General features: G+C 38.6%; 1 protein-coding gene across 16 annotated transcripts in view; it reads right to left on the bottom strand.

Moving 5' to 3' along the window:
* The window catches only part of KIAA1217, a 187,368-nt gene that overhangs the window by 114,982 nt on the left and 44,476 nt on the right, over positions 1–27,910 (bottom strand). The gene's annotated exons all lie outside the window — the stretch shown is intronic.

Raw genomic sequence — 27,910 nt, forward strand, 5'->3', positions numbered from 1 at the left:
CTACACATGGTTGTATGTCCAAGAAACAAAGAATGTTTTAATATAAGAGTTAATGGCTGAAAGCTGAGCCATAGAGATTCATATATATATAAAAACCATAACTGACAAATAACAAAACATTCTTCCTGAGAAATGATACAACTCTTGGCTGGAGTTAGCAGCAGTCATTATACTTTTGTGTTTGTTTCACACTTACTACAGAGACATGGAATCCTTCAAGCAGAACTTAGAAATACTGTGTAACTCATGATTAACCACAACTTTAAAAAGAATAAGAGAAACTATGGTATGATTAAAAAGTCTTCTCCAATCACATCTCTCTTTACTATTCTACCTCTGATCTTAAACCCCATAGAATGTGAGAATTTGCGAAAAGGGGTTTAAAGGCCAAAAAAACCCAACCATTTTTTCCCTCCAACACGTGAACGAGATGCTAATTGGAGGGGAAATTGCCTACTGCTGTTTGAGTTCACAGAGGTGGAGCTCCTGTATTTTCCTTAATCTTCATTTTCCTGTGGGTGGAGGTAAGAGAGATTTCTGTAGAGTGCTCTAAAAAATCTTCTCTAAGCAATCAATTCCTCCTTCAACAGCGTCAGGATCCCACAACAACTGCTGCTTCCCAGTTCAGAACATGCAGCTATTCATACCAGGCAAAGAAATGCAACTGCTTTGACAACAAGGACGTCATTGTTAAAGAATCTTATTTAGCGAGTAATTATAATGCAAACAGCACAATTAAGAGAGTAATTCAAAAAATCTTTTGAATTTTACAAACCCAGAGGATATGAGCATGTGAGAGCTGATTCTGGGGAGGAGATAAGCAACTTACAAGTATGCTATGATTTTTCATGCTTTTGTCCATTGGATACTTTGGAAGGGCAGTACCATTTTATTATAAAGAGAACAATAGATCATTTTTCTCCCTATGATAACGGCATCATTTAGAATTGTTCAAGTAAAATGTGATTTTTACAAATAAGCTATTTATGCAAACACAGTACAAATTAAATGTAGCCTTCCGGCAACAACTGGAAAAATTCCAGTTCAAAACCACAAAGACAAAACAGTCTGTTGCTAATGTCTCGGTAATACTGAAACTGTATTGGGGTTTTTCATGTTTTTATAATGTTACCACCCCACATATGCAAACCTGAGAAATCCGCCTTGGTTTTTATTAAACTAGTCTGTTTAATAAAGAAAAAAAAAAAGAAAAAAGAAGAAAATAATTTTGTAATGACCAAGTCCCTTCTCAATGTTAAACAAGACTTCCAAGGGAAAAAAATCATGCTGCATGTTTGCTTGACATTCAGGCATCATTACACGTGAAGACCACACTTCAGGAGGGACATTACTGTGCCCAACGGCAGCATTAAAAGCGTGCAACAGTCACCCTGCCTAAAGCCATTGCATAGGAGCAACTTGAGCTACTTAGTTTCCTCAAACCTTGTCACCTCATGGAGAATTACAACTGCCTCACTTTTCTCTCCACTTTCCTAGTCCCAAAGGAAGTGAAACATTAATTCTGACTTAAGGGTGGGTAAGGAAATGAGGCTGCTTGAGGAAACCTGCAACACTTCCCACCCTCAATCCAGAGAAAATGTTGCCTGTATCCCTAACTCTCTCCCTCCTCTCATCACAACATGGTAGTTAAAGCAAGTAGATAAAAGAAGATTTGCAGTTAAAATACATAAAATTAGTCCACCTTAGAGCCAGAAGTCTCTCCCTCCTCCTGCAGGAATTGATTTGAAATCATACGAATATGCTGCCAGATTCAGAGCTAGTGTTCTCTGAATAAACAGTCTTGCAGGAAAAAAAATGAAGCCCACACAAATCCAGAACCACAACAGCAGTGCAGCAGGAGGCTTCTTCAGCTCCTGCATGAGGTAGCACAAGGACACAAACAAGGCATCCACAGTGTTATGTGGCAATCTTCAGATCTCCTAAAGAAGATCCAGACATGCCAGTATGGGAGAAATATAATTAAGACCATTACTGCAGCCCACGTAAAGACCTTATTATGAATGAAATTTGAAGACTTTTGGGTCTGAACCCAAACCTGAAGCATGGCTTCCTTTGGAACTTTCCAAAATATTTCTTAACTGTCTGCATTTCTATCCAAACTCAACACCACACTGATGCCTTCATCAGCACTCACTAACCTCAGGGGTATTTGAAGATGGAAAACAATAATAATCTATTTTTTCCTTTACTTCAAGATTGTAGAGGAGTATGATTTTTCTTCCATCTGTTGGCATGCATATGGATATATATAGTCCACAAGGATGGGAAATGAATCCAAGGAGATCTTTGCAATTTCCAAATGCAGTAAGGGCTGTGATCTCTCCCAGCCCAGTGACAGGTTCCTGGGACAATCCCCTGTCTTCTGCTTCTCTCACCAACTCTGTCATTGTTCCAGAGAGATGAGGCATCCAAACAAATACCCAGCATGAGGGGAGAAACAGGATGTTGGAGCAAATCCCACAGAAGATTAAAAACCCCTGGACCTGACTTACTAAGAAAGAATTGTAGAGTGCAGAACACTCAAATAACGTGCTCTGAGCAACCTCTGCTGGCCAGCAGATAGGATCCCATGCCTTCTCCTAAATGGATTTGTACAGAGCCTGTGATTTCATTCTCATCTATGAGTGCATATCCTTAGCTGGCTTGAATGAACATTACTTGACCAGCTCAAACAGCACAAGGAAAACCTGTGAAAGGCGGGCCTGTCACATCACAGTGAGATGGAAAAATGACAGAGATTTCCACTTTCTGTTACCAAATACCCTCAGAGCACAGAGGCTCCTGTTGAAACCAGTGTTATATTCTTATGAGTTGTGGAAGCAAATAGAATACAAGAGGCACCAACGCTTGTATATGTTGGACTGACATGCAAAGAAACATTAATACAGGCAGGTGGATATATAAAAGTAATACATAAAAAAGTCAACAAAAGAACATAAGTAGTTTCTTCTGGAAAAAGGTGGAAAATCCTAGAGGCCAAGGAGAGTGGAAGCTGGGGCTGGGACACAACACACGGCTAAGGAACGGTTGCAGAGTGTCACTACTGGCAGGTATGAGGAGGAAGGGGCATTACATTTGAGATAATGTTGGGAGCCAGACATCATTGTAATGAGAAAAGTACCAGAGACAAAGGAAACAGCTGCAAAACATGTTGCTTTTGAACTTTAAACCTAAATGGAGCAAGTGGTGGCCCTGGAAAAAGGTGTAGAAAGCTAAGAGTCATAGGAGTAAAGCAAAGTTGCCAGGAATGTGCTGAATGTTGTCAAACAAAGACATAAGAATAAGTCTGGTGAATACCACTTGTAAGGTAGTGCCCAAAGGAGTACACAGCATCTTAGGGAGGACAAAGATTAATACCTTGGGGCTGATTGACTGTATTAGTCATTATTCCAGGGCCCTCAAAACAAGGGTGAGAATGAACTGCAAATCTGCCTTGTGGGATCTGCTTGCTAAGCAGATCAAAGGAATGTATTCACCATTTTAAGCAGGATCAGGCCTGTTGAACACTGAAATTCTGAGTATCCAGAGGAAGACGCAGATGCTTGGGACATTTGTGTTGATGATTTAGTAGGAGACATCTGTTCCCCTGAGTCAGTCTGAAATAATGTCACAGAAGGGTGTTAGGAGCACAATGTGCTCCCTCCGCAGGAATGCAGCACTGCTTTTCTGGCCGGCAGTGACATACAAGCCAAAGTGCCTTTTCACTGGCAGTGCTGCAAAAGAGGAGCATATTAAGTTTTCCCCTTTTTTTCAGTCTGTGTAATATGCCCTTGATTTATGCTTCTGGTGGATTTCAAAAGGGAAGTCCTTACAAAAGCAGAATACATTAAATGCATTACATTTATCATGGGTCACCCAGGAAGATGACACTGTTGTTCAGAAAAAAAGCAGCTAAAATCAGAGAAATGCAGGAGTACAGAATGAAGCAAAGGGGGGTTGTGCCAGGACCCCAGGACATTAGAATGACAATTAACGTTCCTTAGGTTTACAGTCACTGGGTGAAATCCTGCAGAGACATGCAATCAGCTGAAGCTGTAGGGAAATGATAATGAGAACACAAAGGGCTTGAGATGAGTATGTAGATGATAATATACAACTAAATGAGATGCTGACTCATAAGTCCTCTTAAACAGCTTGAAACTGAAGGAAGGAAATGAGGATCAACTGCCTATATCCTGTGCGCAATGGTTTTGTGGGAAGGATGCAAGAAAATGGTATTTCTCAACAATTCTGGGATGGGAAAATGTCAGGATAGTAACTCAGCTGGGATCAGGCCAAAGAGGTTCTTCCAACAGAAATGCTAAGCATACCAGTATCTGCTGAAGAAGGGAAAGGGTGAAGTCTTTTATCACATGAAAACACCATGTACAGGATCAACTGCAGGCGATCTACAGACAGCACTTAAACAACTGTGGGGGTGGGGGATGACACACGTGGTGATGGCCAATGACAAATGTTCTAAGGGAAGCATGGAAACAAAAAGACCAGCGAAATTCAAACCAGGAATGCACTCAAAAAGATAGCAAAGGAAGGTCTGCATAAAACATTAGGACTTCTTATGTTTCAAGATTTACATTTTCCAGCACACTCTTCATCTACATATCCTTCAAACTGCATATGCTCTTTGGCTCAAACTCATTGAACATTACAGCTAAAAATGACATATGTTAACCAGGCAAACTATTTTGGGTTTGATTTCCAAACAACAACAAAAAAGAAGGGTCTCCTCTACATTGTTGATTTCATCTTCCTCACAGTTCTTGTAAAAAAAATAGCTAAAACCTTGTGTTTAATCTATCTTATCTTTTATCTTATATAACTTCATATATATAGTAAATGTTAAAAGCAAACACCCAGAATTAGACCAAAAAATTTTTCAAGGGAATTCAGATCACAGTCCAAATTATACTTTTTAAGAGATACAAATTATTTACACCTTTAAAGTAAAAAATAGTCTGGCATTTAAGAGGTTCAGAATTTCTCCAGGGTCACATAGCCTACCCCCTTTTCTTGTCTCTCCACCCATGTGGAGATGCTGTGTTGAAGCACCTTATTTTTGCATTGTCTCTACATAAAGGCAGTATTGTATCTGTACTCCACAAGCAATAACAAAGGAAAATATAACTTCTTGTTCACCTTAGATGACTTTTAAGTCTAGGGGATTTTAAGCAAGAACCTGCAGGGTATTGTATATTTCAGTCTTGGCTTTATGCATGAAGTATATAATTAAGCACATAATTAGGAATAATCATATAAGAAGTCCATGAGACTATTTTCATTAAAGACGTTAGGCATGAACAGATTGTTTGGTTTTTCTTGGGCTCTAGCACCTACAGGGGTGGGTGCTTATCAGACTCTCCTCTTTCCACATTTCACATAAAAGTAAACAAGACAATACATAAAAGAAATTATTCCTGGGTTTATGATCTGTCTGTTCCCCACTACAGAATTTAAGTATCACTTAAATTCTGTCAGTGCAACATGCAAACCCAGACTGGTTGGTGCAGGCTGAAGAAAATATGATGATTGGTCCTAATTTCTCTAAGGTAATCTGAACCTGATTCGAATCCATGAACCTGAACTTGAATCACTCCTTTGTGATGCAAAATTCTGTAGGTGAAAAGCCTCCATTGTACAGACACGGAAACTGAAAAAAACATTGACTGAAGATCTCAAATGTGGTTGCCTAATGAGGCTTATGAGTTTACAAAGAGGTACCTCCCTGTGCCTCCTACTAATTCTGGTAAGATTAGCATGAAACAGACCAATTTTCAGTTATTGGTTCAGTTGGCGGTTTTCAGCCACTGACATGTAATATCTAACATATCCAATAATTTAAGTATGGATTCAGAGACTAAACTTTACTAAGTAAGTGTCAAGTATATTGTTTACCATTTTTCTGTATTTGTTCCACTGTTAGAAATTGGGACAATTAGACAAATGCAGTATCTTTATTTCCAATATTATTCACTCCCTTCCTCCTATTCTTATCACCTCTTCTTGGAATCACAATACATTGCTGAAGATAAACAACAAAAAAAAATATTATAAATCTTTATAAAGGAATAAAGAAACGATGATCTAAGAAGCAAAAGATTTCATGAGCTGTTTCCAGTATTTTGAAAAGTAAGAATAATAGAGAAAATGTGATGTTTAAAGAGCATAGCTGTTGCTCTCTCTCATTTTTCTGTGATATTTTTCTCCCAACTTTATTTAAACAACTGCCTGACCTGGTTATTCATACAACAACCATCACTGAAAAGCACAGTATGGTGTATGCAATGACAACTGATGGTCTATTGAGAACAACATCTCTGAAATGCAGAAAAATGCATGGACTTGTCATCTTTCATTGCTCAGATTTAATTGTAATGTTTCTTTTAGAAGTTCTTGTTTTAGGATTGCATTTTGGCCTTCAATATTGATTAAATTTACCTTGTTTTTCAGTCTGTGATCTGCTCATCCATTTAAACCTTATAAAAACTACTTGAAGTGATAAAAATTTGGATTACTTCCTATTCAGAATGAAAAGGTTACAGGAATTGCTCCCCCACCCCAAAAGAAAAAAAGAATTATATTGTGTTTACTCAGAAGACAGTATAAACAAAAACGTGTACACACATTTTGTTCCACCTTTCTGCTGTGTACCTCCAGAAGACAAAACAACTTCAATGTACAGGTTTTCTAATAACTTAAAGCCCACAACTTCAAATGATGGCAACTGCAGGTCTCAGCCAAGAGCCACCATTTTTAACTACTGCCCTAGACAACTTTAGGAAAGGGTTCATGCAATAGAGTGAGTACCTGCCTATGTCAGGATGCCTGGGACTGCATCCAGCAGCCTGCTTTTCTGCTCAGCTTTTACAAAAAGTAAAACCTACTTCATTTATATGCTTCAAAGCTCCTAATTTCTTTTAAGAAAATAAGTAGTGGAGCAGAAACAATTTAGAGAATACTCATTGAGGGTAACCTGGGTAAGAAAAATCAATGGAGAACTGCAGTGACACCCTCTTTCTTTGGTGAGTGCTCTCTTAACCAAGTATTTCTCAATATATTAAAGCATTATTAGAAAACTTAATCAGAATTCCTTGACGACAGAGAAGTGGATGAATAACTTTGGTCCAGTCACAGCTTTCTGTGGTCTGAGAGTTAACAAGCTTTGGTTCGCATTCCAGTCACAAAACCACTTTTCCTGTCCTTGGCCCACCATATGCAACAGAACTCACAGTGCCTTTTTACCTTACATGGTTTCTGCAATAATTAACTCATGAACAGTTTCCATCACACTGCAGGGAAAACTGCTACAGAAAAGTATTACATTTATACACCACATTAAGTTTGCTCTTAACCTCTTGTAAGGATCACTGTCTTAGCACAGTAGGGAGGTTTTGCAAAGCAGTCTCCTGCATTTTCCCTTAGAACACCTAAAACTTTGAACTACAACATCAAACATAAAAAGCTGCTTTATGATTAACTGGATTTTATTACCTTCCCCCCTTACTTAAACACATACTTGTCATCTACACAATTACAAGAGAACTATGAGCTCAGAAATGCCTTTTTGCAGCATACAGCGGCTTACACTTGAATAGTTATAATTAGAGTGGAATCCAGGAGAATAAGTCAGTCTTATTATCTCATAATATCAGTTATCTCATGTAAGTGAGATAGATAAATATTAAGTACGTATAATATTATACACAAACAGTGAGATTCTGCATGGTCCCAAGTGATTCCTGGTTTTGATACAATCAGGTATCACTGTTATAATGCCAGGGGCTAATTGACTCCAGCCAACTTTAGGCTGTGGAAAATTATTGTAACATCACTATTGCAAAGCAACACTTTAAGTTTTCATTGATAAGGATATTTACATATTAATTTCATTTTCAGATTTATGTATAGATAGTCAAATACTATATACTGTTCAGAAGTCTTTATTGCAATATGTTTTATTATGTACTGCAAAACTTTCTTCTTAAAATTATCTTCTCACACTTAAGGGATACAATGTAAAGCCAATAATAAACAAACCATAACTTCAGCCCATTAATCAGATATGTCAGTTTAAATATATCCTATTTGGGAACAAAAACAAATGCTACTGGCTTTATAAACTGTACGGAACAGGGAACAAAGCTGGAGTTGGATTTCAGGAGTTGATGTCATCATTGTTCACAAGCCAACACAGGGCTTTAAAACTGGAAAGAATCTACAGCATATAAAATGGTTTCCAACTTGTAAGGGGCCAGGCCCATCGCCAGTGGATAATAATTTGCAATAGAGTATAGGGTTTTTTCCTAAGGACAACAGGGGAGGGATATAACACATCCATGCAGAAAGGAATGTGCAATTCTCTATTCTTACGTGCTACAAAGAGAGGTGTCTTTCTAAAATCTCATTTACTTGTATTTTGCATGTCTTCTCTTCAGACGCTTAAACATTTCACAAGTTGGGATCTTTTCTTTCGGTGAACAAAGATGTTCAAAGAACATCTTTGTTCACGAAAAACCTTTCTAGCTACAGTGCTAGCATCACTCTTAAATGACAAAGTATCAAAACTTAGGAGAAAGCAAGCCTAACATCCCCAAGTGTCTTCAAGGACAGGCTGGATGGAGTTCTGAGCAACCTGCTCTAGTGGAATGTATCCCTACCCATGGCAGGGGGTTGGAACTAGATGATCTTTAAGGTCCCTTCCAACCAAACCATTCTCTGATTACTATGAGCCAATAGTTATCTTTTCTGCATATCAGAGGGAGGTGCAGTAACAGGAGTATGTACATTTGAGTTTTCTCTTTCATGATTTAGTGTTCTTTTAGAACATATGCATGTTTTAGAACACAGTGTCCTCAGAACTGCTGAAAATTTACCACATCAAATCTTGGAACTTTGAAATTAACAGCTTTAGTAGACAAAACCAGATGAGCAGTACATAGCTTCTTCTGCTCTTTTGTGAATATTCAATGACCTCACATTCTTCAGTGCCTTCCCTCTCCTAAATACTGCAAAAGAAAATGTTATCTGTTCAAACAAAGGTACACACAAATATTTCAAAAAACTGTCTCAGTTTCTTCTAATTACATAACACAGCCTCCAACAGCCAATAAATAGTGCACCCAGCACATAATGTAGGTTTGTACTTGAGATTATCCATTTGCCTGGTTACTGATACTGTTGAGAGCACATCTCACAAGTTACAGGTATGCACACAAAAGGAATCCTGACTCCACAGAAGCTTCATAGAATGTGTTTTACTACAGGCATCCCTACAAGTTACCCTCTTTAAGAGTCTTTAAGCCTCAAAAACAGATTTGAAAGGTTCAAAGTGAAGAAAGAATGGACTCTAATGTATTGTTCTTGCAAGAATTTTCTGAGAATAATTCACTTTCCAACAGGTGATCCTGCAGGACTTATAAAGCAAAACATACTGGCAGTGTCTTTTTAGATGTGTCTGAACATGGGTGAACATGGTTCCTGAGGGACATACTGGTACCTAGTCTTGTGAAAATAAGTATGTTCATAGACTCTGCAGATATTCTGTTGTAGCTTTGCTCCTGTCTGGTGTTTGCTCCCTGTCTTGGTGTTATCTTGGAAACTAGAAAATAATTTCTATTTTGGCCATGAAGCAATACTTACTTTTTTTTTGGTCTCTGTTCCTAATCCCTCATTTGCCAATTTTTTTGGATAGGAATTTTTTCTCCAAATGGCAGTGAAATGTATATTGTCTTTTTACAAACATCAAGGCCTTCTATTCTTTGATGCAGTTGTTAGCAAGGAAAACTCTGTGATGGTGGGTTACAGCACCTAAATGTGCACTGCAGAGGTGCATATTTTCCCTTCAGTGTCCTCAAGAGATTATCTTCTTGCTTCCACTTGTATCAATTCTGATGGAGAGAAATCAAGACCCTGAGATATACTCAGCAGCGCTATTCACAACAGCATGCTGTTCACAACATAAACTGATGACAGGCATCGTTGTTCCCAGGAATAATACCCAGGTTGACTAGCTAGAAAACACAGTTCTTATTCTATTCCACTCAGAAAGGAGATGCAAAGATGGTTTATGTGAGAGATAATAGTTGTATGACAAATATTTCATACTATAGGATCTATTTGGTTGCTGCAGAAGAGAGACTGAGAAACTTTTGTTGGTTTTTTTGGGTTTTTTAACCTGAAGGTTCTGGGCTAAAGTAATTCAAAACTGAAGAAATACTCTGATTTGATGAACCCAAAAGGAAATACTAAGTTCTTATGAAGACATGAACATATTCAAGACTTCTATTCACATTGACTGTGTTACCCTATTATCCCTTTAACCCTCTTAAATCAGTTCCCATCCTCAGTCATTTTTCTCTAGTTACTGAAATTACCAGAAGTAGGATTATTTCTCTATTTCTAAAAATCAAACAGAAAACCCAGTCTGACAATGAAGGTGGATTAAGGAGAATTCTGTGAAAGCAGATGTTGCAGGGAGTTCACTGAAGGTTAGGTAGTTTAAGAAAGCCAAGTGGAAAAAAAATCTAGTGGATGATCATATCTGCCCTGACATGCACTGACTGAGCTTTCAGTTCTGTTTATCTCAGGAACTGAATAAGTGGCCAGTAATTTCAATAGTGTCCAATAAGGCAAGGGTGCAAGTTGTACAACAATGCTGAAAGAAGTAAGATTATATTTCATTTTTCTGAAGGAACACTGAATTCTAAAAAGAAATAATAATTTGATTATTTCAGAGCTATTAATAAATAACTTTATGTCATATATCTTTCTGTCAGAGCTTTAACAGAAGAAAGTAGGGCAAAACAAAAGAACCCAGTAGCAGCACTACCTAGATGTCTCTTCTGATTCTCTGGTGTAATTCAAGAAATTGACAATTCCACAGATCCCTCTGCGATCTGAACTGAGGGACTACTTGTTGATTTTATTAGTGATGGCTTAGATTCTTTCCCAATATCTGTTACTTTTTCTTATAAATTTCATTTAAAGCTCCCTGTCTGGAAAACTGAAAACTTTTAAGAAATTTCTCTAAGTGGAATTTTAGGTACTAAAAGGTAATGATTGTTAGGATAGCGTCTGCTGAATTTCAGAACTCAGAGATCTGAAGTTTAAATGCATGGGGCTGCTTATAGGACATAGAGATAATTCAGTATCAGATTAAATTATTTATAAATTAATGGTCTAGAAATCTATAAAAAATGGTTTTTTAATTGAAAAGATAGACCCTTCTGTAGTAAAGGTTTGACTAATAATGGTGGATAGAGCTCCCCAACAGTATTGCTCATGCTGATCTTTACAAAGATAGCTCCTGTGCTGAAGGAAAACAGAAATTGTTCTCCTAAGAGAGGAATGAGAGAAAGGCAGACAGTAGAAAAATAGGAAGAAAAAAACCATAAGAACATCCAGAAAAGTATGTTTCTAAATTAACTAGATATTGTTATATTTTCTTGCCTGAAATGCAAATGAAAATTTAAAAAAATATGTTTGTGTGGCCTAAGAGTACAAAAAAACCCCACAGATGTCTTTAAAAGCATTCTGTAGACAATTCTAATTTGGAAAGATACTCTCCCATCATGAATCCTTTCAATCTAGTTAACAGAACCTGCATGTCTTGTATGCATTAAATACTTAAAGGAAATTTGGAACAAAAACTATTGTGAAACTGTGCACCTCCCTTTTTATGGCTTAGTAAATACTAGACAAATAATAACATATGGTCTAGAAGCACTCCTTATTAGATAGCATTTAACATGGGGAGAGGGGAAGAAGGAACAAAACCGTACTCACCCTTTGAGACCTTTCTTCTGAGGAACTACAACAGATACCAGCTTATTAAAGTCTGCAACTCCAGCTGCAGCATTTTTTGTGCAAGGACTGAGAAAGGTGTGTTAACTTGGCCCAAGGAACAGGTAAAACAGTTTGCAAACTCCTGGTACTTTGTCAAATGTATGCTCCAAGTAAGCAAGCAAACAAACAAAAAAAACCCTACCAAATGTTAACCTTCACGAGGTGAACAAACCGATTTTCAGATGAGCTCTCAAACTCCAGACCACACATTAATAGGTGGGAAGTGCCTGATTTCAGCTGGAGGGATGATAAAGATGAGCAGCTATCAGCCACTTTGAACATCTTTGGCTCCTTGAAGCAGAGACCATAAAAGCCATGTTATAACTCAGATAAGCTGGCTACAGAGCTCTCCTGAATTGCCTCACACTGGGCAGTCTGAAGGAGCAGCGAGCAATGGGAGAGTGAGCTCCAGCCGTACACCCTTCACCTGCCCGGTGTCTCCTGTAGAGCTGCCTATGCCCAAATCTGTGGGCAAATCCCCAAGCAGAAACTACTGCTAGTTCTCAATCTACTTCATTCATGTTGGTGCAGGAAAGATCACCAAGCAAAACAAGAATCTCTGGCCCAGAGAACAGCAGCTCTTCCAGTCATGGCCCCTGTGATGGCACCTCAGTTGCGCCTGCGTGCATTGCTGCACCAAATGTTGGGAAGGCTTATAGGTGAAAAAGCTGTATGACAGTATATGGGATAGACTAAGCTTCATTTGATTCACATGCAAGGAGAAGAAAGTCAGTCACATGTGAAGAGCCAGGTCTCTCTTTAGACTGCCACAAACCATCAGTGGGACATAGTAGCTAGGAATATCTGATTGACCATACCTAGCCTTCGCGTATGTCTATGAGTTATCTGGTCTTTTCCAAGTGTTTTTAGTATTTGCCTTTTTGCCTAAAAGTAATAATAAAGCAGTATTTTAAAAGGACATCACAGGATATTAAAGCACTTGACAAATTCTTCTAAGTATCCGATCTTTTGGGGTAAGATAAAGCACATCTCTTCCACAGTCAAAACTGATGAGACCACAAAGAAGGGAAAGCCAGTAACTGTGTAAACTGAAAAATCTTCATGGTGGGTACGGAATAGTGGGATCAGGAAGGGCAACTCCTCCTTTGGTCAGCGTAATTTGCAAAGGTTTCTTCGCCAGAAGGGGGTCTTCCACTTCTTCACACAGGAAGTGAAATAGCAATAAAAGTAAACTGATAAAGACCCGCAGAAAATGCTATGCAAATTGCTGCAAGTAGAGTCACAACCTACCACCTCAGAGTGCTGCATTCCTAATGCCTGAATCTGCTATTTCACAATATCCTGTATTAACAGCAAAACATGTGTCCAAATTGCATCTCTCCATTCTGTGTATATTCTTTCCAGACTAGGCTTAACTCATTAGAACTAGGAAAAACCCCAGAGATAATTTATATTTCCATTGTCTACTGGAAAAATAGAAGCCTCACATGCAATCTTTTATCAGTGTGGTATTGGGAAAAAGAAATCTAGGAGGCAGAAATGGGATAGAGTCCTTCTAGACTTCCTCATAGTTGAAAATTGGCCAATTCAAAGAATAACTTCTAAAGCAACAGACCATGCTTCATCTCTTTTCCAATTATTATTTTCGGGTTAATAAATATGATCTCCCTAGCAAGTACTACAGCTTTCCTAAGGCACTGTATTTTCCAAAAAAATTGAATTTTAGTAAACTTACTGGCAAAAGAAACACATTTCAGTATGAAAGTATAAAACTTTTGCCAACTATGTTTCAGGCTATCATTCCTTTTCTTGATTTTCTTATGTTAACTGGAGTGGTGCAGAGGAGCACACAAAAATGCTTACTGTGAAGAACATACTTTGCTGGAAGGAAGAATTCAGCTATTCATATAGTCAAATTCATTGGCACAGAGCTGATGAGAAGTCTAAAGCACTAATGTTGTATTTCTATAAACTACAAACAAAAGGTTGGAACTCTGAAAATAAGTAGCTTTAACAGTCTGACTTCTAAAACAAAGAGTCACCAAAATGGTACTAACTATTAATTATTATTTTGATGCCATGGAGAATAAAACAATAATGTGCTCTATTCTCAGGCTTTGCTTAGAATTTTTAGTGGTTTTGTTTCTGATGAAGAGTTCTCACACTAGTCAAGCAGTCAAATTCTGCTAGCCTAAGTCATGCTGAACAGTGATTAATCCTACAGTAAATCTCTGTGAATTTCTAGCATTGAAAACAAACAAACGAAAACAGAGCCAGAGTGCTCACAAGAAACCTCCAACTACTTTTAAGTAGGTGGAGGCACAGCTGGTGGTGTCAGATGTTTAGGGGATTTCTTCTGTATATTTTGTCTTCCCAGTTTTATATCTGTATTTTCATTGCTCACTGTTACCTTCATATTCTTTCCTCTTGTTTTCTTCAACTGGTGATTCTTATGGCCGTGTCTTACCCCTACAATACTGTGAGGACATGTAAAGTGAAGATGTCACATGCATCTGGTGACTTGTGCATTCCCACAGACCACTGTGACCAGGGGTGAGGCTCGCCACAGAATGTAGCTCAGTGGCACATGGTGTGTGAAAGTGACCCTGATTTTCAAAGCAAATTGCTACTCTCCCTATGGATTCACCTTTGCTGGTAAATAATGCCCTCATGCCAGCCTTGACACTGAGAATATTCAATATCCAGTGTCCCACACTTTGCAACACTCCGTTACCATTCAGGAGGCACATGGTGTACCATGGGAGCAAAGTGTCTGGGGAGGGAGATGCCAGGGTCATGTACAGGAGTTATACAGGAGGGAGAGAGCTCAGCTAGTTCTGCCCAGTGAGCTCTTCCAGAAGTGTTTGTGAGGAGGCCCCCTAATTTGTAAAATTTTCAGCAAGATGAAGCAGATACAGAGCACAGTGTCAATAATACTGCTGAAATACTTCAGATCTTCAGCATGGCTGAATTATTCTGCACTGTGTCCCTCAAATGGTCTGAAACCTTCCATGTTTATACAATACCAGATACCCCTTCAGGCAAGGAGCACTCCACATTTCAAAGCAAAGTCAAATACCAAAAAATTATTCATTTGGAACCACAGCAAAAGTTCAGACATGTTACTGAGCAGATTTCACTGAAGGCTCTAATGATCTAATCGGGGTGACTTAATTGCATTTGGCTTTGAAACCAAAGCACAGTGCCCAAAAAGGAGAGGATTTTTCTGCAGTACAGTAGCAGCTCCCAGCTGTAAGAGGAACTGAAGTGAGAAAGGATCCACACAGCCCCCAGATAACTCCTTGCAGAAGCTCCATTGTCATAACAAGATCATCTGGAATTGCAAGCACAAACAACATGCCTATTTTTTGAAGTACACTTGATCTGTTGCACGTGTGGAGATCTGAACACCTTTTGTGAGGGAGAAAATGATGAGGTTATGAACATTTGTTTAAAAGCTCAGAAAACTCATGAATAATAATCTGGGCTAGCCTTTTAGTAATCACCTTCTTCCTGCTGTATAAAATATATTATTTGAAAACCATCATCACTGCTATCTTTTTTTTTTTTAACATCTTTTAAGATGCTCCCTCTTCCTCAATATATATCTTGTAATTACATTGCAACTGCTCTCTGAAGGAAGACCTGAAGACAACTTTTGAAAATTCTCTTTGTAAATCCGTAAACAAAAAAGAAATATAAAACCCCTATGGCTCAAACAGCCCTTTCCATTGATTAAGGTGTAGAGTAGCACTGCTTTTATTTTAATTCAAAGGGTTTCAACAGCTCTTTGTTCATATGACTGTTTCTCCAGTCTGCTACCCTATTATTGGAAAGACTTCATCTCCAAGTGTGACAGAGAAGCAGAAAAGCTAGTATTCCACAACCTGTTAAAAATTTTCTGAGTTTTTAAAGTGGTGAAAATTAGGAATGCTCACATTCCTGTTGAAAATTAAAACACACAAACCAAGATTCACTTAAGAGCAAGCCACTAGTCTGAACACAGGCAATGGGGCTAATCCAAATTCATTCTTGTTAGAATAAAGCACATATTTAAAAAAAAATAAACAAAAAACCAAACCAACAAAACAGCAACAACAACAAAAGCAACAGATCAAACCAAAATAAAAAAAACCCTAACCAACATCTATTCAAGTGGATAGTTTTTCTCATGCAAAAATGTGGATTCCAAAAAATGTGCATCTTGTCTTGATTTTGCGCTGTTTGGAACTTGACTGAAGTTGGGAAATTCTGCTTACTCTGATGAATAATCTCAGGCTATTAACTAGACAGCTTGTCTGGGTCTTTACAATTCAACATTCTTTTCAAACTGGGGAAAGCAGAAATAGAAAAAAGAGTTTAGGGGTAATTCCTTCAATTTCAGTTTGGTAAGCAGTGTCATCTTCCTAGCATTACTTAAGAATTCCCTGCTCAACTCCAAGGCCATGAAGGCCCTCCCACTCCAAGTCATCTTGAGAGGTCAGGATTGGTTGAATATGCAGCGACAGCTCTCAAGTTTTTCTGAAGCCAGTGCTTCACATGCCCATGTCCTCAGGATCTTACATGGTCCATGTTCTTTGCTCCTGCACATATGTCTTGACATCCGGCTGCACTGGAAACTGCTTTATCGCTTTGAGTTAATCGGTGGATGCAGATCATTTTGTACTAAGAAAATTGTTCACTATTTCCCTATCTTATACCATCTGCTAACTTATCCCACCACCTGACATTACTGTTTTCTTCCAGCTGAAACCCCAGGAAACACCACAGTCTACCATGAGCAAAATTTTCCATAATCACTGGATACACTGAAAATTAGTGTGACCAGCCTAAAAAAATAAGTGAAGTTGGATCACGGCTCCTCCATTCTAAGCAAATTTTCTGGAAAACTGGTTGTTTAAATTAATATTGAAATAGTCTAAAACAACATTTATTCTCAATGTTCAGCTTGTAAAATGATGTAAAAATTACTTTCTTTCTATCCTTAAAAACACGTCAAATTACAAAGGCTGTAAGAAGAAAGCTTCTTAACCTGAGCAGCAGACAATATAACAGCAGACCAGGTAACAGGAGAACAAGACCAAGTTAGAGAAGGGAGCATAATTCTGCACCTTTAAAATGGAACAAAAGAAGAAAAAAATGAAAAGCTTCGGTATGGGTATACTGCTGTTATGAAATAAAATTAAATTAAAAAACCCCAACACAACTAAGCAAATTAAAAATAAAGAGAAAGATAAGCAGTAAAATATTGGCTCTAAAGAATACTTTGGCTGATAATACAGGTTATCTTTCAAAAATCCAAAATGGGACATATTTGTGTAGGGTGACCGGACTTCAGACATGTTTCCTGGAGGTGATCTGCAAACAATAAGGTTAAGACTTGAAAAAATTTGTTGAAAAATAAAAATATGTTGTTTCACTGCAAAGCAACCAGAAATGCCCAAATGAAAAGAACAGAGGAGAAAATATTTGAAGTTAAAATGTACACCACAACTGCTGGTGTCAAATGAGAAAAAATAAACTTGCCCTTAGTGCCTCCCGTCAGGATGTACCCTTACCAAAAATGCAATTCTTCTTTTATCCATTTCTAGAAGGACTAATTAATTAACCAGATTAATCACAATAATCCTTTACCACACTGGAAAAGATGCACAGTTCACTTTACTGGACATGGGAAAGATGTCTGAATACCTGCTGTCGTAAAGGAAGCGTGTAAATCCATGTGCATACATATTCAGATAAAACTCCTGTATGGGCTTGTTGGATCATTAAAAACAGAGGTTTTACTGGCAGAATACAAAAAAATTGGAGAACATAAACATATAAACACTGTGTCCTGATGCTCGAAGAGCTGATTTTGTCACACTAATGCCAAATGCTTTGAACTCAGATTCACATGTAGCACAGTGACAGACAGGAGATCTTTCTGTAGGAATTTTATATGTAGATGTGGTCTACACAGATCTGTCCATTCAGTGTATTGGTATATTTACATATAGAACTCTGTGCTAACCAGTGTATATAATGATGTATGATTACATTAGTAACTACCTTCAGTTTTTAACAGTTTTCCCCCTTCTGTTTTGTCTCTAACAGGCACTCACTGTGAGCTTTTTATCTTAGTTTCTTTGCCACAACTATCAACAAGAAACCTTTGAAAGATGTTTCTCTGCTGAACTAGGAAAATAAAATATTAACAGATGAAGTTTCTTAACCAAAGAAAGTTTAGCCTGTTGACAGATATTCAGTCTGTTTGCTGTTGAACTCAGTCACACTAGAAGGTGGATCATTAAGCATAAATCCATATCTGAGTTTATAATGATCTCTTTTCTATCTCAATGCAGAGCAGGTCAAGTACTATCTTTTTTAACCTATTCCAGAAAAAAATAATGAATGGGGAAGATAAAAGAACTGCTGAAAGTTTCTGAATAGAACTTTCTGCTTCAGATCAACTTTTGAAAATCATTCCCAGCTGTTAAATCTGAATTCTTAATTGTACACAAGAGGTTGAGGAGAAAATAATCAGCAGATGCAGCTACAGTTTGTCATATCTGTGATTATCTATTCGCTTCATGATTTACGGTTTTCAACCACTTCTGGAGAGACTGGCACCAAATTTATTCTTCCAATACTGCTATCTGTGCACAAGTGTTTAATTATAGGCTCCCTCAATTTTCTATGGAATAATTCTTGAGTGCAGAATGTTATATTTCAATTCCTGGAGCTTATAGTCTCAAAAATCAGAAAAAAATAAATCAGGGATTCATGGTGGCAATTCCAAGATGCTAAAAGCTCAGCCTCACTCCTTGTGCTGTTCTGGTCCCTAAACACCTGCTTTTCCCAGAAATTAAAGTAAATATAGCCAAAAGAAAAACAAAAAAGAAAAGAAATGTGTACGTGGGGAAGACAGGATGGTGAGGGGGAAAGCAGACAGCAGTTTGAGTTATCTCTTCTTTTTGACATCATGTTACGTATTCCATCTGCATACCCCAAGTCTCAGACAAGTCTATAAAATTATGCTCTACATATGCTTCAACATGTTGGTTGAGGGAAGTGATTTACAAAGAATTCAAGCCTGAACACTTCTCCATTTACAGCCTTTAATCATCATGTCTACCAAGCATGTTCACCTGAGTGCTAGGAATAACACGGTGCTTCCAGGTGTGCTGAAGTGCACCGGGGCCTCCTCATGTCTGGTGAAGCCCGTGTGCAGACAGTCAGGGTGACAGCGTGGGCTTTCAAGCTCAAAAATCTGTTAGCAATTTATTGTATAGGTCTATGGCACTTTTCGTGTCAGAGAGGCAAGAAAAATGGATATTTAACCCAGTAAATTTTGTTGCTCCGTAATACAGAAGCCATTACAATATGGATAAGATCTGGAATCTATTAAAAGACATAATGGAAAATAAAAGCTAAACACATAAATAACTCATCCACTTGGAATTTCTTTTAAAAATATTGAAAGGCATTAGACACAACCAAGATTAAGTGTCTGTAAAATACTTTTTTTAAAGAAACATTTTTTTCACCAGGGCATATGAGAACAAAGCAACATCTAAAACCTCAACAAAGAGAAGCTTTATTAGTTCTGCCTAGAAGTTTTAGGCTCCAGCCTTAACTCACTTTGTTCCTCCTGGATGTGGTTGAAAACGATAGCAGTTTACTTGGAACTTTATCTATTATGAAAAAATATTCATTGAGGGTTAAAGATGACCAGACACTGAAATATTGAACCTTTCAAAACCAAGGACTAAATTTCAAGGGTGTACTGAGTATACACTGGACCATGGGAGTTCCTCCTCAAAGACCAAATATCATGTATTATTTAAGACAAGGTCTCTTTAAAACAGATGAGTCAGTGGTATGGAAATGGTTCTGCACAGACTGAAAATTTTTACCCATTAACCATAACCAGGCAATGAAAATTAGTTCCAGCATGTTGTATTTTATGTAGGAGAACTTACATCTCATAAAACAAAAAATCTTTTCTTGTTAAACTATTCTAATGGTCACTTAGCTATCTTTTGGAAGCTATCAGAATGAGAAATGTACATATACAGAAATTCTGTATTTACACAATGGCACTGATTCAATTAAACCTTTAGCCATGTATTTTAGCTGAAACAGTTACATATGGAAAGCAGATGAAGCAACCTGAAATTATTTTTTTAAGCTAAAATCCTAATTAAAAAAGCATATAGTCGGTAGAAATACATCTTCTGTTAAATATACCTTTGTTCTTCAGTGAACTGTGGAATATTTCTCTGATAGTGTATACATTCTATGAGCAGAAGAAAGCATAAGAGATTTCTAAGGCAGAAATCTCTAGAACTACTTAAATAACCACAATATATAAGCTCCCGCAAAGGCACTTTGTTTATAATAATTTATGGTTTTAACATTTCCAGACTACACAGAAGTGGTGGGTTAACATACCAACAAAGATCTGGACTTCAGACATTTAAAACAAACACTGGGTAATGACCCTGCAGTGTGGCAGTGACTACAAGTATGAAAGGGCCACACAGCAAGTGGCACTCCCCTCTGCAAGTGCTCGGGCACTGGATAAATAGAAGATGACTTAGAACGTCTCTGATAATTACACTTAAAAGCTAAAAAAATTTAAGGACCTTATGATCATGGATATATGTCAGGAGGGCAGAGTAAACAAACACTCCCTAACCAAAGTGCTAGGGACTATCTTCTTTGATTGTTTCTAGCAGTGGTGGATCCCTGGCTCTCTGGGTGGTAGAAGATAGGATCCTGACCTGGCTCCTCCGGGGGCTGCATCTAACACCACACCTGCTGAGCCAAGGGCCTGATCACTGGGCAAGGACGTAGGCTCGGTTAGGGCAGTAATTTTCAACAGCATCCTGTTTTCTAGACCTCTAGAGATTGTTGCATGCTCTGAAGAAAGAAAAAAGAAGTAATAATTAAAAAACCCTCTTCCATTCTCTTAGCAAGTGGGACGTTGGACAGTTCAGCCTTAGGGTTCATGAGACGGCAAGGCTTGCCCTGGAGTGACAGGCTGGCATGGGCAGCAAAGGTAAGGCAGACAACCAGGCTTGGAAAGCTGTGTTGGATTCTTCCACACTTCCCTGATCCACAGAAAGTCCATGTCTCTGCCCCTGGGAAGCAGCAAGCCATGCCATGAAGTGGGGAGCAGGCAGCAGGGCAGCCCCTCATTCTGCCTTGTGCTCCCAAAGCATCAGCAGGGAAAGCAGAGGGGCTGAAACTACAGCTCAGAGGAAAACATCTCAGACCAGGATCCCTTCAGCTTCTCCTGGATTGGCACCAGCATCCTTCCAGCTCCAGCTGCCTGAACAGCTCCTGCCTTTACTTCCAGACAGTGCAGGCATGGAAGAACCAATCCAGGCTGCGAGGTACATCTGGCTGTCATCATGGGACAGGGAAGGGGAGAGAGGAGCAATCATCTTTCAGATGAGACAAGGGCTTCCACTCTGAGATGGGCTCCAAGAAAATAGCCGTGATCAGAGGAAAAACTGGTCTCCTGAGCAGAAAAAGGTACATCCCAAAGAGTCCTTTTCTACAGCAATACTGGGTGATCAGGGCAAGGTAAAAGTATGAAGTACACTGAAGCAAAAACTCTCTGCAGGTACAAAAAGGAGTAAAACACATACACTGCGAAGAGGACAACCTGCTCCCCAGGAGATGCACAGTATCTGGCCCAACAAAAGTACCCAAAGTTCCTAAAATAGTTATTCTTTTAGTTTAACTAATAGGTGAACTTCTCCTTCCAGTACAAAAGTTTCCATGATGCAAGAAGTCCCATGCTGAACTTGACCTGAGCCCCACATTTTTAACAGCAGAGAAAAAACGATGCAAGATTGAGCAAGTCCTTTGAAGCACTTTGTGTCTGTTCTCCACCATAAAAGATACTTTAGTAGATTTGACAGGACTTCTAAGGGTGGAAGATCATCTATCTGCCAGGGTCTGACAACTCTCAAATTCGTTCCAGTGAGGACACAGAGGTGTTGCAGGAGCTCAGGCGCTGGAGCACAGCAGGCTCTGCTGATCGAGGGCTGCTAAGTTGAAGGAGTGCCAGGAGTGAACCACAGGAGACAAAACAGTCACTGGGAACTCCTAAGTGCACACTTGAAAGTCTTCAACTTCTGCTGCTTGAACTTATTTTTTAAAAAAGGAAAAAAATTATAGTTTCACAATCCTAACAATTGCTCTATAAATAATGAGATGAAAGGAGAATATGTAACAATAAGCACTTAAATATTTGCCTCATAAGCCATTACTGAGGAAATGCAGCACTATGAAAACAGTAAGTCTGGACACCAGCAGTATTATCCTGATCCCTGTGCCAAGGAATGCAGACTTGCTGAGCAACTAAATTCATGCTGCCATGGTGCATTTCATGCACTGGTAAGAGACCACTAACCTGCACAGGACTGTCCTAAAAACAGGTATGATGTCCACATGTAAGGAAGCACTTTCAGAATAACATCATGATGGGAATGAATAGGTTGTGGACTCAGTAAAAACAGGTTCAGTACAGGTATAGCAACACTCTGGCCAGTGAAAAATTTGTGCCTCAGTTTCCAAACTTCAAAATAAAACTTACTTTCCAGTCTATAGGGATATTGTAAAACTGCAATTATTTATTGGATGTGACAACTGTCAAAAACCTTAAGAATATAATAAATTACATTACTTATCATGTGATTATTGATATGCCTTGCCATCAGTTACAGAGTTTTGCTTAGACTAAGTGGAATTTTTTCCACCTTGCATAATCAAGGAAATTTGTGAGACCTTTGCTGGTTCTGCCACCAAAAAATGACAATCTTTAAGGTAATGGTTTAAAAAGGTTTTAAAAAACATGAAGCAACAAGAGACCATGAACTCCCAAAGCTATGCTGCAGCCAGTGAGTACAATATATGAAGGGAATTCAAAGTAACAGTAGGGAAGCAGCATTACTCCTCTATGTGACTCTGACAGGACCATAAAATAACGCGAGCTTAGTTCTGGTGTGTGTGTATTTCAAAAGTAATGTTGAAAAACTTCAGCACATTCAGAAAAGAGCTATAAAATTCTGAATTATGGATGATGCCAGAGAAGTTCTCCCTTCAGGCTTTGTTCAAAAGAATATGAAAAAGATACTTGATCATGTAATATGGGTACCTGTGAGAAATTTCTGATAAAAGAGTACACTTCAATTCAGAAGAAAAGGTATGTGAGACAGGAAAAAAAAGTTATTATAGCAATCAGTTTCATCCTAAAACGTAGAGATGTGCATTTTCTAATATTAAGGTATATTTCCAGAGGTGAAACCCCGATTTTAGTTGATGGAAAGAGTTGGGACTTTATCAGGACAAAACTCAGAAGCACAAGATTAACTTTCATATCATTGAAGTGAGCTTTAAGAGCTGAAATTTGCTCATCATATTTCATTTTGTTACTTATTACTAGTTCTAGTTACCATGGTATTAAAAAAAAAGAGAACCATAATGGAAAAGGTACAGGATATAGGGGCTTGCAGCAGTTTATCTAAGGTGTTTAGCAAGAAATGGATGAAAGTCCATACATTATTTGTGTTTTTCAAGAACACTGTTTAATGCTGTTTAAAGGTAGCTAACAGCAACGTAAGAGTTGCATATTCCACTGAACATAGAAAAAATACCATAAAGAAGGATGCTGGGTCAGCATCCAGTATTTGGGTTTCACTGTGATTATGATTTACGTGTAGGCCCATATCAACCTTCTCATACCTTCCCTGGTATCAGGGCACCAACTTTCTGCCTGAATTTAGTTTCAGTGAGAACTAGTGACACATCAAAAAAGTATGTAACAAAAGCTCCGAGTCTATGCATTTTCTCTTCAATTCACAGCAACTAAGAATCCTCACCAGTTGGGCTCAGCAGCTTTCTGCCACAAGATAAGGCCCTTATCTTATCCTTAAATAGGTTGGAATCTGTTTTTGTGAAGCAAGATTATACTAAGAGTAATCTTAATGGAAATGTCAGACTGAAGCAAAGCAGGTATTTCCTTTGCATCTGCATCATGCAAACAAGCCTCAATGCAAACAGATCAAAAGAAGAGCTAAAGCTTGGTTTTATTAGAAATCAGTTGGGCATTGATGAGACAGAAGTTTGCTTTGAATATAGTTGTTTAAAGTTATCTGTGTTTTAACAGTGTTGTGGTTGCAAACCAAGCTATCTTGCTGCTGTTCCAGTGGCTGTGTCACTAACAGATAAAGTCCTCAGACCTTCTCCTACCTCCTGACAGAGAAGACAGTGCCACCTGCAAACGCACAATTAAAGCGAATGCCACTCAACTGCACACAATAATCATTCACTCAAGTTCCAATTTAGTAATGAAATTTATGGGAAAAAGTATTCTTTTTTGGGAAAACCATTTTCATCTTTTCAGATGACCTGCACTGTGAAAACCACAGAAAGGAAAAGCTGGCTTGTTCTGTCCCCTACATCACTCCAGTAAAACCAAGTTAGCTTTAATCAGGACTGCAGTCAGGGACTGTATGAAGTCATGTCTCATAGTATTTTCTCTGAAGGACTATCCTGCATGAAAAAGTGACGAGGAATCAACAGAGCTCATGCTGAAAGGTCAAAAATAATGATTACTGTGTAAGCAATATAGCTCACAAACATTTGTATCCATGATACACACTGTCTTTAAATGGTCTGTTGATATGACCTGCCTTCAGTTTTATGAGCTTTCAGTTTTGCCCTACAATAGCCACAATGAGAACATTAAATCTCCAAACAACCCAGCTCTTGTAATCCTGCCAACAACAGTACAGCTTAGCTCCAGATACATCAATGTCTAATTGCCACAAATATATATTTGTTTTTATCATCACTGGCAGTCCACAGTCCTGTCACCATCTATGAAACAGACAACTAAAAACACAGCCATGAGAAACCTTGGAGCTGACTCAGCTGTTTTAGGAATTCAATGCAGAAATTTCCAAATCACTGTACATCCTGCCTGCTGAGCTCCTACAGAGAGGATAAAGGGAGTCAAAATGTTAGAAACGTCTGTGTTTCATCTCACCCAGATGAGTGGCTGATGCATGCCCAGAACAATTCCAAGACGTGATGAACAGAGTGCAGCACACAGGACATGCTGTTCTCTGGTGAGCTATAGATAGCCAGGCTCAAGGACCTTCTCAAAGATACAAGTTTAAAAAAAGTTCCTGGAGCTGCTTATATGAGTAGTAGAGACCACATACAAACTGTGCTGTTCAGTGCTGTGGGACACAAGAGCTACTGAATTAAGCAAGAAAGAAGCCGCAAATAAGCAACGCCGTTCATCTCCACTCTATTAAAACACACTACTGGTTAGAGACCAAATAATAGTATTTTCCTTTTAGATTTTCCAAAACTGAAGAGGCAAAACAATATGTGATCAGAGAGTTGTTTCAGAAACATTTAAGCTGCTCATAGTTAAATATTTCCCCAGTAATCAAGCAGCACAAAGAAAAAGATAAGACTGATTGACTGACACTACAGATGATCAGAAGTACTGTTTCCTCCATATTTAAAGCTGGGCAGTTTAACAAGTATTACTCTCTGAATGAGGAAAGAAGACTGTTTTTCAGGTCCTGCCTTCATTCAACACAATTAGTCTTCCAGGCACCCATGCGCTCCTTCCAAGGCAGCAACAGGTGCCCAGTAGAGCTGGCCAGAGGACTGAGAGGGCAGTACAAGAGTGTTTCATTCGGAAACAGAAAACAGATTATGTAGTCTCATACAAACTTGTTTTCTTCAGAACCTATTTGATCACTGTCACACTCAAGAGTATTTGGAAAGTAGCTCTGCTCTGGCACGCATGGTCTCTTCAAGGACTCCCTCTCTACCAAATTATTTTGATTCTCATGTCAGTATTTTTCTTATTTAAGCCTCCCATGTGCCAGTGTGGTATGACAGGAAAGATGGTGCAATTTCTGTAACATCATTAGAGTTACCATTTTCAGCACTGCCAAAATGTTTGTTTTAAAACAAGTTTCTTTATCCTCACCTTTTATTTGTATTCGGGAAAGTTCTACTGTCATTATTAGCAGATGATACATAGACTTTGAAGAGTCTAACCTGAAAATACATTTTTTTTTAAGTAGAACTGTAATTTATAAATTAAATGACCAAATATTCTGATACTATACTTTTCTAGGCTGTCATTACTCCTGTAATTACTCCTTCAACTATCCTACACAAGCGCCCCACACAGTACGTATTAAGCACATGTATTTTCCTTTTGAAGGAAAGAGCACAGGATAATTAAGGGAATGTTGCAAGTACATATACAGATTTTGAATGAAAAAATACGTAAGTTAAAAATTTATAATTTAATTACAAATTCCCATCCTGAGAAAAATTGCTAGGAAAAATAACAGTACCAGTAAGCAGAAGAAGCCCAGACAGCAGGACTACAGCATGGTCCCCACCCTCACCTCCCAGGTCATCAACAGCAGCCCAAAACCCAAATGCTCCCAGTGCCAGAAGCCTCCTCTTGCCTCCCCAGTACACTCAACCCCTGGGAGGCTCCAGGGGGCCATTTTAAATGGCTACAATGTCATTAAAGCCCAAACTAACAATCATAAGCCCCACTTACACTGCTAAACAATGAACATCATAAGAGCAGTAGGGGGGAAGAAACAACTGCTTTGACTAAGAGGCAAGTTAATGGCCATCAAAACCAGTGACCTGGCCAGGGCACTGGGATATTTCATGGCTGGAAGGCTGGCCCAGTGATATAGCTGTTCTCTGTCTCCGCAGGGCCAGGATTTCACCTCATCATGACTTTTGCTTTTCTGGTAATCATCTCTCTCTGTTACTTTCGGAAATAGATGAGACATGCTGAGAAAAGTAGCATAACGAAATGATGACCGTATATCTTTTCCAGCATCAGCATTTTATTAGAGGGGTTTGTTTGCCAGCTTATTTTTACAGGAGCTCAAGAGGCCTGACTGCATATTTGAGAGCCTGTGCTCTGTTCCAGTTCTTAATGACAAAATGCCAAAGTTGAACATGCAATGCCAAACATTCCAGAAACCTCCTGCACAATAGCCACTTTAAATGATGTCTTACTTTTCCAGCTCTGTGAGGCATACACAGTAGCAAAAATGTTCTCCTCCCTGCTTTTTTAAAAAGGTAACACACAGTAATGACAGGTACCACTTCAGCATGAGAAAGCAAACAAGCAGACTCCAGCTCTTCAGTCCTGTGATTTGCAAAGCTAAAGATTTGTAGAAAGTCACACATTTTACCTTTCAAGTACCTTAGCAGGTACTGTGTGTAGAGACATGCTAAAAATGAACCCCCAGTCCATATATACAGGGATTTGTTTCTTATGTTGTGCAGTGGATGATTTGCAAAACACAGAAAGTGTGTCCCCCAAATCTGCTTTAAATAGCCAGAAAATCACTGTAAAATTAATATGTCAAATAGGAATTGAGAAATAACAACAAAACCCCTTTTGAATGAGGCAAAAATCAAACAAAAAAATGTTGAAATACAATGTATTTGTACTGCATTGTTAGAGATGGTCCCCAGCTGAGGATTAGGTCTCATTGTACACAGTGCTGTACACAGGCATTGAAAAGCTTGAAGCGGGCAGCAAAATCCACTCCAAAGCCACAATAATTAAAATGTGTGGTCAAGGACAAAACGTTAATACACAAAAAGGTTGCAAAAAGAAAATGACATGCCATTATGGTTGGTTCAGTAAGGTAGCAATTAGCATTCTGGTTGCCCAGTCACTCATGAGTGCTGTACAGGCAACCTGACAGACCTGAGTTATAAACAACATTTTGAAAGAGGGCGTGTAACTGCCTTTGAGGAGATCCTAATAAAAATGGGGAGAAGCATGTGGGAGTTCGAAAATTATGATGTAGCCTAGGGCCTTTCAGCACCTCTCCCAGAACTGTCGGTGCAAATGTCATAATGAAGCACTATCACTCACAGTAGAACAAAGTAAATGCTTCTGAACCTGAAACACAGTGGACCAAAACCCACTAAAATAAGGTAATTTTGGAACGACCCCACACCATTGGCCCCACAAAATCTTCCTGCAGTAAGAAGTTCATCTAAAGAC

The sequence above is a fragment of the Coloeus monedula genome, assembly GCF_965178545.1.
Source record: "Coloeus monedula genome assembly, chromosome: 1".
Classification (NCBI taxonomy): Eukaryota; Metazoa; Chordata; class Aves; order Passeriformes; family Corvidae; genus Coloeus; species Coloeus monedula.